General features: G+C 46.3%; 1 long non-coding RNA gene across 1 annotated transcript; it reads right to left on the minus strand.

The window, feature by feature from the left end:
- Positions 1 to 1,289: 1,289 nt before the first annotated feature.
- Positions 1,290 to 2,121, minus strand: LOC117192014. The gene is made up of 3 exons (XR_004474149.1): positions 1,819 to 2,121; positions 1,398 to 1,739; positions 1,290 to 1,319 (listed from the first exon to the last, which is right to left on the minus strand). It is a non-coding gene; the product is annotated as an uncharacterized LOC117192014 (long non-coding RNA).
- Positions 2,122 to 8,946: the final 6,825 nt, after the last annotated feature.

Below are 8,946 nucleotides of genomic sequence, written 5' to 3' on the forward strand. Positions count from 1 at the left end.
CAGAAGCTGCGAGAAGAGTGTGCGGACGCCGAGAAACTGCTGGCGACGCGATGGACAAGGAGCGGTCCAGACCTTGGGGGTAGTAGGCGAAGGGAAGATCACAAAGTGCATGAATTGGATGCGAACACTCACGACCCGGAGGAACAGACCGAGGCTGTCCATAGGACGAGGGAACCCGGAGGCGATCGCGCCCAGCTGAGGTGCTGGAATTGCGCTCAGCCGGGTCACACCTATTTTGAGTGTGAGTCGGCCGTGCATAACCTGTTCTGCTACAAGTGCGGGCTGGCCGGGGTCATCCTCCCAAAATGCCCTAAATGTCGACCGGGAAACGCGAAAAGAAGCACGACGCAATTGGAGGAGTCGAGTTCCACGTCGCCGCGAAGCAGCCAATAGATAGGTCCTCCAACGTTAAATTAGATACCCCTAAGGAAAGAAGTAGCAATAAGAATATTTACACTACCATATATAAGGTTAACCAAGCTGTATAGCGCAAGCCGCTAAAGGAAAGGCAGCGTCAGTACGAGCAGGCTAGGAATCGGATAATGGGGGACGAAGTCGCGGAGAGTATCCGAACGAGAGCAGTCAGAGCACAGCGGGCTCGGGACAGGTTTCAGAGGCGCAAGAGGAGGCGGCTCCAGGTGTGTGCAGCAGTCCACTCGGCAATTCGTCAGGATGACAGGCCATTCGCACGAGTAAAGTTGGGCCCGAGGACGTTGATGGGACTACTGGATACAGGGGCATCGGTGAGCCTCCTGGGTAAAGGTGGCCTGGAACTGATAGGAGAATTGGAGCTGAAACTTCAAGACATAAATAAATTCTCAGTACAAACAGCAGGCGGAACTCCTCATAAAATACTGGGACATGTGTCGACGGTAATGACGTATGGAGGCCAGAAGCAGACCATGGAGTTGTTCCTGTGTCCCTCGCTGAAGCAACCGCTGTACCTAGGGGTCGATTTCTGGCGGAAGTTTGGTCTGGCTCCGCATATAGTAGGTCTAGAACGACACAAGGAATTAGCCGAAATTGATGCTGAGGTGCTGACTAGGAGTAGACCAACGGAACCGCACGAGTTGACGCACACGCAGCAGACACGTCTGGACCAGGTGAAGAGCAACTTCAGGGCATTCGACACGCATGGTTTGGGAAGAACGACGCTCGAAAGGCACGAAATTCAATTAATCGAGGGAGCCGTACCCGTAAAGGAGCGATTCTACCCGGTATCTCCCGCGGTGCAAGAGCTGTTGTTTGCTGAGGTGGACGCAATCTTGCGTCTCGGAGTCATCGAAACTAGCGAGAGCCCGTGGAGCAACCGCGTGACGCTGGTACGGAAGCCGGGAAAGAACCGATTGTGTCTGGATGCGCGGAAACTAAACAAATTAACCGTGAAGGATGCTTACCCGCTGCAGAGCATCGAGTCAATTTTGAGCCGCGTAGAGGATACGGTGTACATCAGCAGCATCGATTTAAAGCACGCATTTTGGCAGATAGAGCTGGAGCCTGAAAGTCGGACGTACACAGCATTCACGGTGCCAGGCAGACCACTCTATCAATTTAAATCGATGCCCTTCGGGTTGTGCAATGCAGCCCAACGGCTGTGTCGGTTGATGGATCGAGTAATTCCACAACGACTCCGAAGCCATGCCTTTGTATACTTAGACGATCTACTAGTTATTTCCCGGACGTTTGAGGAGCATATACACCTGTTAGAGGAAGTGGCCAAGTGTCTCAAGGAGGCAAACCTGACAATTGGAAGAAAAAAATCGAAATTCGGCTATAAATATTTAAAGTATTTAGGGTACATCGTAGGCGACGGCGCACTTAGGACAGATCCGGAGAAAGTACAGGCGGTCACACAAATACCAATGCCAAGGAACGTGAGACAAATCCGGAGATTTTTGGGGACAGCTGGCTGGTATCGGCGGTTTATTCAAAATTTCTCCTCTGACAGACTGTCTGAAAGGAAAAGGGCAATTTAAGCTGACGGAGGAGGCAGGAAAATCGTTCGAGGAGCTCAAAAAAGCACTTACCAGCGCCCCCGTGCTACATCACCCAGACTTTAAGAAGCACTTCTTTATCCAGTGTGATGCGAGTCACGTGGGGATTGGAGCAGTTCTCTTCCAGAGGGATGATGAAGGGGCAGAGCACCCAATCGCATTTTTTTCGGGGAAGCTAAGAGGGGCACAGCTCAATTATAGCGTACCGGAGAAGGAGTTTCTGGCGGCGGTAAGAGCCATCGAGAAATTCCGTGCATACGTGGAACTGATGCCATTCACGGTGATAACAGATCACGCGAGTTTGCAGGGGCTCATGCGATTCAAAGCACTGGATGGGAGGCTAGCCAGGTGGTCGTTGGCTCTCCAGGCTTATGACTTTGAAATTGAGCACCGCAAAGGAAAGGAAAATATCGTCGCCGATATGCTGTCACGTCCCTTTGACGCTGACGCTATCGACTTCCTGGAGTTCGACACCACAGCCTTCGAGGATGAAGAATACCGAAGGAAAATCGAGTCGGTCCAGAGCGATGAGGATGAGTTCCCAGACCTGAAGGTGGAGGAAGGACTGCTGTTTAAGCGCACACAATTTGGCCGGCCGGAATTAGAGGAGTTTTCGTGGAAGCTATGGATCCCGGAAGCCCTGACGAGCACACTGATCCAACAGGCTCACGACAGCGATGTGGCAATGCATGGAGGAATCGCGAGGACACTGGGACGGCTGCGACAGTTCTATTATTGGCCCCGGATGACCGTGCAGGTGAAGGCATATGTGGCTGATTGTGACACCTGCAAAGAAACAAAACATTCAACACAGGTTCACCGTCCACTCATGGGGGCCGAACCAGAACCGAGAGGCCGATTCAAAAACTGTACCTGGATTTCCTGGGTCCATATCCGAGGACTCGAAGTGGCAATGTAGTCATACTAATAGTCCTCGATCACATGTCCAGATATGTCTGGTTGAAGGCTTTGCCTAAGGCGACGTCGTCGGCCGTGATCCGATTCTTGCACGCAGAGGTCTTCGCGCAGTTTGGAGTGCCTGAAATAGTACACACCGATAATGGAAAGCAGTTTGTGTCAGCTGAATTCTCGCAATTCTTGGACAGGAGAAGCATAACGCACCTGAAGTCGGGGAACTATGCACCACAGGCGAACGCGGCCGAACGAGTGAACCAGACAATACTGGCGGCGATAAGGACATACGCTAGTGAGGATCACACGCGCTGGGACGAGATCCAGTGTGTGGCTAGGAGCGCTATACACACGGGCATCGGGACGTCGCCATACTTTGTGTTGTTTGGGCAGCACATGTTTACTAGCGGCCGAGATTATAAATTGGCACGCAGACTGGGCGCCCTAAATGATGCACAAATGTCACCCTTGGCGAGGAGTGACAAGATGGAAATAGTCCGAGATGAGGACCAAGGAAACTCTCATGAAGCCTACAACAGAGCGAAGAACAGGTACAATCGAAGAGCTCGAGAAATTAGGTACTCACCGGGTCAGGAGGTATATAAGCGGAATTTCGTGTTGAGCAAATTTAAAACCAACATCAACGCAAAGCTCAGCCCAAAATATGTCAAGTGCCGAGTGATCCGAAGTATGGGCAACAGTCTGTACGAGCTGGAGACGTTGCAAGGCTCACGTATTGGGGTGTTTCACGCAAAAGATCTGAAGCAGTAGCCCGGGCATCTCAGTCGATGGAGCCAGAGACTCTCAATCTCAGGGTGTGGCCGATGGCCTACGTTTGGGGCCCCTTAATTGAAAAAGCCCGCCTGTTTGGCACTCCCGTTTCGGCGGAGGAATCCTGGAAACGGTAGTGTGGTGTTATGGGCGGTTTTGGAGAGAGCCGATAAGTATCAGGGCTGGAGAAGAAAGAGACAGCGGCATCTATTGTGGATCCTGAGAAGCAGTGGCAGAGTTGCGTGGTAGAAAAGGAAACGGGGCGAGGAGGAAGAAAAGAAAAGAGAGTTTCCGGTGGAGAATAGTGGAGGCCGCACGTGCCCTGAAAAGAAAAAAGGAAACAAAATTGGTGATCGTGTGACGACGATCCCACCAAGACATCAGCGGCAGGCATCAACATCAGCGGAAGCGGCGGACATCGGCAGCAGCAGCCCGGTACTGGCCAGGCCGGAAAACTGGTGCGAGAACCGTCAGCGGAGCACCGGCACCAAGGAACCGTCAGCGGAGCACCGACTGGAGACACGTTTCTGTCCCCACACACCAGCCCCCCCCGGGGAAAGATTCCGGACTTCAAAGCAGAAATACACCCGCACGAATCAATATCACATGGGTTCATCCACCCACATCACATACAACCCACGCATGTATACCCTCATTCATAACACATCACATAACATCACCACATTTCACACATCTACACCCGTCCGACCCACAATTAAACAATATATCACGATCATATAAAAAAACACCACGATCAAACGTAAACATCAGCAAGCATCAGGAAGAAACAACTTCTTCTATCAAAGGGGGCTGCCAGTTCGGCCGAAATAGGGTTTATTTTGTTGTTAGTATTTTGTTGTTAGTATTTGTTTCCTTTATATAAACCTAGATTATTAATTAATAATGTTCAAGTTAAATAAGAAAATATAATGGATATAAAAATGAAAATTTGAAAAGAGTCATGAGTGAATAGAAAACGGTAGTTGGGTGGGACGAGAGCGAGAAGAAGAGCTGGACCCTGAATATGAAAAGGGAGCGGATTCAAAAGGGGGCGCTCATGGAAGGGTGGGATAACGAAACCAACTATCCCCGCTGACGAAAGTGCCAACGAGGACAAGTCTGTCCTATAAATTAGATTTGTTTTTTTTGTCTGTTTTTTGTTTGTTTTTGTTTTGTTCAATCCGTCCCCTGGCTTATCGGGTCGGAAACACCCCTGACTACCCCGTGAGCTAGCTGGGAACGATAGGCCAGGGTGGCAAAGAGGCGGATCATAACAACATAAAAAATGGAAGATGAGATAATTGAAACTGTTGGTTGTCTATCGATAACGATATCAAGTAGTAAGTTCAAATTAAAATAAATTTAAGAAGTTAAAACATCAATGAATTATAGTGCATTATTTACAGATAAGCTTAAAACTAGATTTTAGCCTTTAAAATTGAACTAAGAACAAAAAGACCGATATACAAAATAGACCAATGAACAAAAAAGAACGATTAACAAAAAATAATTATTAAGTTGAACCACTAACCATACAGTATATAACCTGTATCCAACCATACATATATACTGTATGGTTAGTGGATGAACAAAAAGGAGCGAACGAATTCGAAACGAAAAGAACGAATTAGTTCAATGTATCAAAATGAACGAACGAACTTATTCAGTAAATTGAACGATGTTTACCCAGCACTAACCCCACGATTCTATGGATTTTTGCCTATCGATATCTTTCGGATGCAACATCCCTCAAAAATAATATTATTTACCTCAGCATCCTTTATTGATAATTATGTGAACTAATAGTCTGTAACCTAGGGTTGCGTTAATGCGGTTTTCCGTAAACGCATTTTTTGTTGACATAGGAGAACTTGTTATGGGCGGTTTTGGAGAGAGCCGATAGGTATCAGGGCTGGAGAAGAAAGAGACAGCGGCATCTATTGTGGATCCTGGGAAGCAGTGGCAGAGTTGCGTGGGAGAAAAGGAAACGGGGCGAGGAAGAAAAAAAGGAGTTTCCGGTGGAGAATAGTGGAGGCCGCACGTGCCCTGAAAGAAAAAAAGGAAACAAAATTGGTGATCGTGGAGACGACGATCCCACCAAGACATCAGCGGCAGGCATCAACATCAGCGGAAGCGGCGGCCATCGGCAGCAGCAGCCCGGTACTGGCCAGGCCGAAACCCTGGTGCGAGAACCGTCAGCGGAGCACCGGCACCAAGGAATCCAGCGGAACACCGACTGGAGACACGTTTGTGTCCCCAAACACCATTAATTAATAATGTTCAAGAAGATAAATAAGAAAATATAATGGATATAAAATGAAAATTTGAAAAGAGTCATGAGTGAATAGAAAACGGTAGTTGGGTGGGACGAGAGCGAGAAGAAGAGCGGGACCGTGAATATGAAAAGGGAGCGGATTCAAAAGGGGGCGCTCATGGAAGGGTGAGACCCTGCTAGGGATAACGAAACCAACTATCCCCGCTGACGAAAGTGCCAACGAGGACAAGTCTGTCCTATAAACTAGATTTGTTTTTTTTGTATGTTTTTTGTTTGTTTTTGTTTTGTTCAATCCGTCCCCTGGCTTATCGGGTCGGAAACACCCCTGACTTCCCCGTGAGCTAGCTGGGAACGATAGGCCAGGGTGGCAAAGAGGCGGATCATAACAAACTATATGTGCAAGTTAACGTACCCAATTCTACGAGTTGTAAACAATCTTTGGCTTTCTAAAACGAAAACAATTTCAATCTTGGGCCTCCGCCTAATTGATTTCTAAGATGTACAATCTCAATGGCTCCCGCCACAATCCCAATCTTTGACACTCGCCTAAATGGAAAAACAATGTTTGCCCACACCCGGCTTCCCATAAACAATCTCACTCCCGGCTTTCTGCAGATTCTGCCCTTTGGGGATTTTACAGTTCTCTCTTTGGATGACGAAATCCAATACTCGGGATGGCGAAATCAATTGAAATATTTATAGAAAAACTATTCCCGAAAGGGATCAACGATGCAAAGATCAGAAAGTTCAAGTCAGTCTTGATCCAGAAGCGACACCGCAAAGTCGAGCTAAAAATTAAGATCGCGCAAACCCTTTGCCCGGAATCCTTTGTGACCCTCAACTTAAATCTATATCTGTAAACTTAGAAGTTAAATAAAAACTTTTTAAAAACGCAATCCGCTACCGCAGTTATTTAATTGGCGCCCAACGTGGGGCGACGTTGTATAAAAAGCACCGAATAATAAAAGTGTTGCGTCGTGCCGAAACCCGAAGGACAATTAATTAATTTAATAAATCCTTCAATATAAAAACGCGGAGTGACTGTGAGATATTAAATAAGAAAAAGTGAGATAAAAAGGAAACAAACCGGAGCTTAGGGTGTGCAAAAATAAATACAAAAAAAGCCAATCAAGACAATACAAAAAAAAAAAAAAAAAAAAACAAAATCTTTAAACAAAACAAATCAAAACAAAACACAAAGAAAGTGAAACTACCAGCTAAACCAGGGAAGGAAGACCCCCAGAAGACCCAGTTAAACAACAAAGAAATTTACGAAGGAAGACCCGTTCGAAGAATTGTCAGCCAAACCAAGAAGGAAGAGCCTAAGAAGGACGACCCCTACCGGATAGTTAGTGAGCGAAAGTTGTAGTACTAAATATAGAAGTTCAATTAGGTTTAAGCCCAGCGGTGGTCAAGAATATAAAAACAAACATATAAGAAAAATTTAAGGTGGATCAACTAACTTTAGAGTTTGGAAAACTAAAAATGATTAACTCACAAACAAGGACCGATCTCACTGCAGATCTGGTCAAACAATTGATAGCACTTCAAATTTCACAAGTACAGGAGCAAATAGTAAATTTGAAACAACAAATAGAATCTAAATCCGATCAGGTATCAGATTATCAGGCAGAAACAATAGATGAGACAATCAAAGATGACACCACATTAAAAGTAATAGAATCCCTACCAATTTTCAATGGTGGATTAAACCAATACGTAGGATGGAGGGAAGCTGCAGAAACTGTAGTGAAATTATATAAAAAAGGAAGTAAGCAATATTATATTGCCTTAACAATTTTAAGAAACAAAATAACAGGACCAGCACATGACGCACTGACCAACCACGCGACAGTTTTAAATTTCGATGCCATACTTTCACGTTTTGACTTTGTTTACAGTGACAAGAGACCAATTTATATAATAGAACAGGAGCTAAGCGTTCTCCGACAAGGGAACCTTTCAATAACAGATTTCTATAACGAGGTTAACAAGAAAATTTCCTTGTTAATAAATAAGACAATAATGACTCACGGAAAGGACAGTGAAATCACAAAAGAATCAAATAAAACGAGGGGGAACGTTGTGAGTTGCTGTGGACACCGCAACTCTACAGTTATACCCGATACTTAGTCAGTATGGCTCTCCTCCGGCAGACGCCGCCAATATTGACAACACGACAAAGAGTGCGTGCGAGAGAGACAGAAAATCAGTCTGAGCGTGACGTCGGGCGCTGCGTAGCCACTGCAAATTGATTTGTTCCTTTTGGCTATAAAAATGATCCGATCTGATCCAGATTCAGCAACCGGATAGATATGGTCATTATCTATGATTCTGCGTTTTTAGTTTTCTCGTATCCTCAATATTGTGGATGCAACCGATTTTCGTTCTTTGTGGGGGCGGAAGGGGGAGGGCCGAAGTTTTGAAATATTTTTGTAGCAGTGACAAATCACAGAAGTTTGCATCCAAAACATCGTTGCTCTAGCTTTTATAGTCTTTGAGCACTAGGCGCTAATAGGGACGGACAGACGGACGGACGGACAGACGGACAGACAGACATGGCTCAATCGACTGGGCTATTGATGCTGATCAAGAATATATATACTTTATGGGGTCGGAGACGATTCCTTCTGGACGTTACACACATCCACTTTTACCACAAATCTAATATACCCCAATACTCATTTTGAGTATCGCCACACCCCCTTCCGCCCCCGCAAATCATTTTTATAGCCAAAAGGAACAAATCAATTTTCAGTGGCTACGCAGCGCCCGACGTCATGCTCAGTGTAAGTATCGGCGCTTGTAGCAGGAAATGCTGAGTTTTTTTGTGTCGCCATCTAGTGCTCAGAGTGGCAGGCGAACGATGGGTCAAGGGAAAACCAAAAAGACGGTAACAGGTCAAAACGTCAGGCTATCTCTGTTGAAAATGCATCCAGGCACCTGTTAGAGGATTTGCCGCCAGAACGTTGGCGTCCCTATCGGCTATTCCCT

The sequence above is a fragment of the Drosophila miranda genome (genome assembly GCF_003369915.1).
Source record: "Drosophila miranda strain MSH22 chromosome Y unlocalized genomic scaffold, D.miranda_PacBio2.1 Contig_Y1_pilon, whole genome shotgun sequence".
Taxonomy (NCBI): Eukaryota; Metazoa; Arthropoda; class Insecta; order Diptera; family Drosophilidae; genus Drosophila; species Drosophila miranda.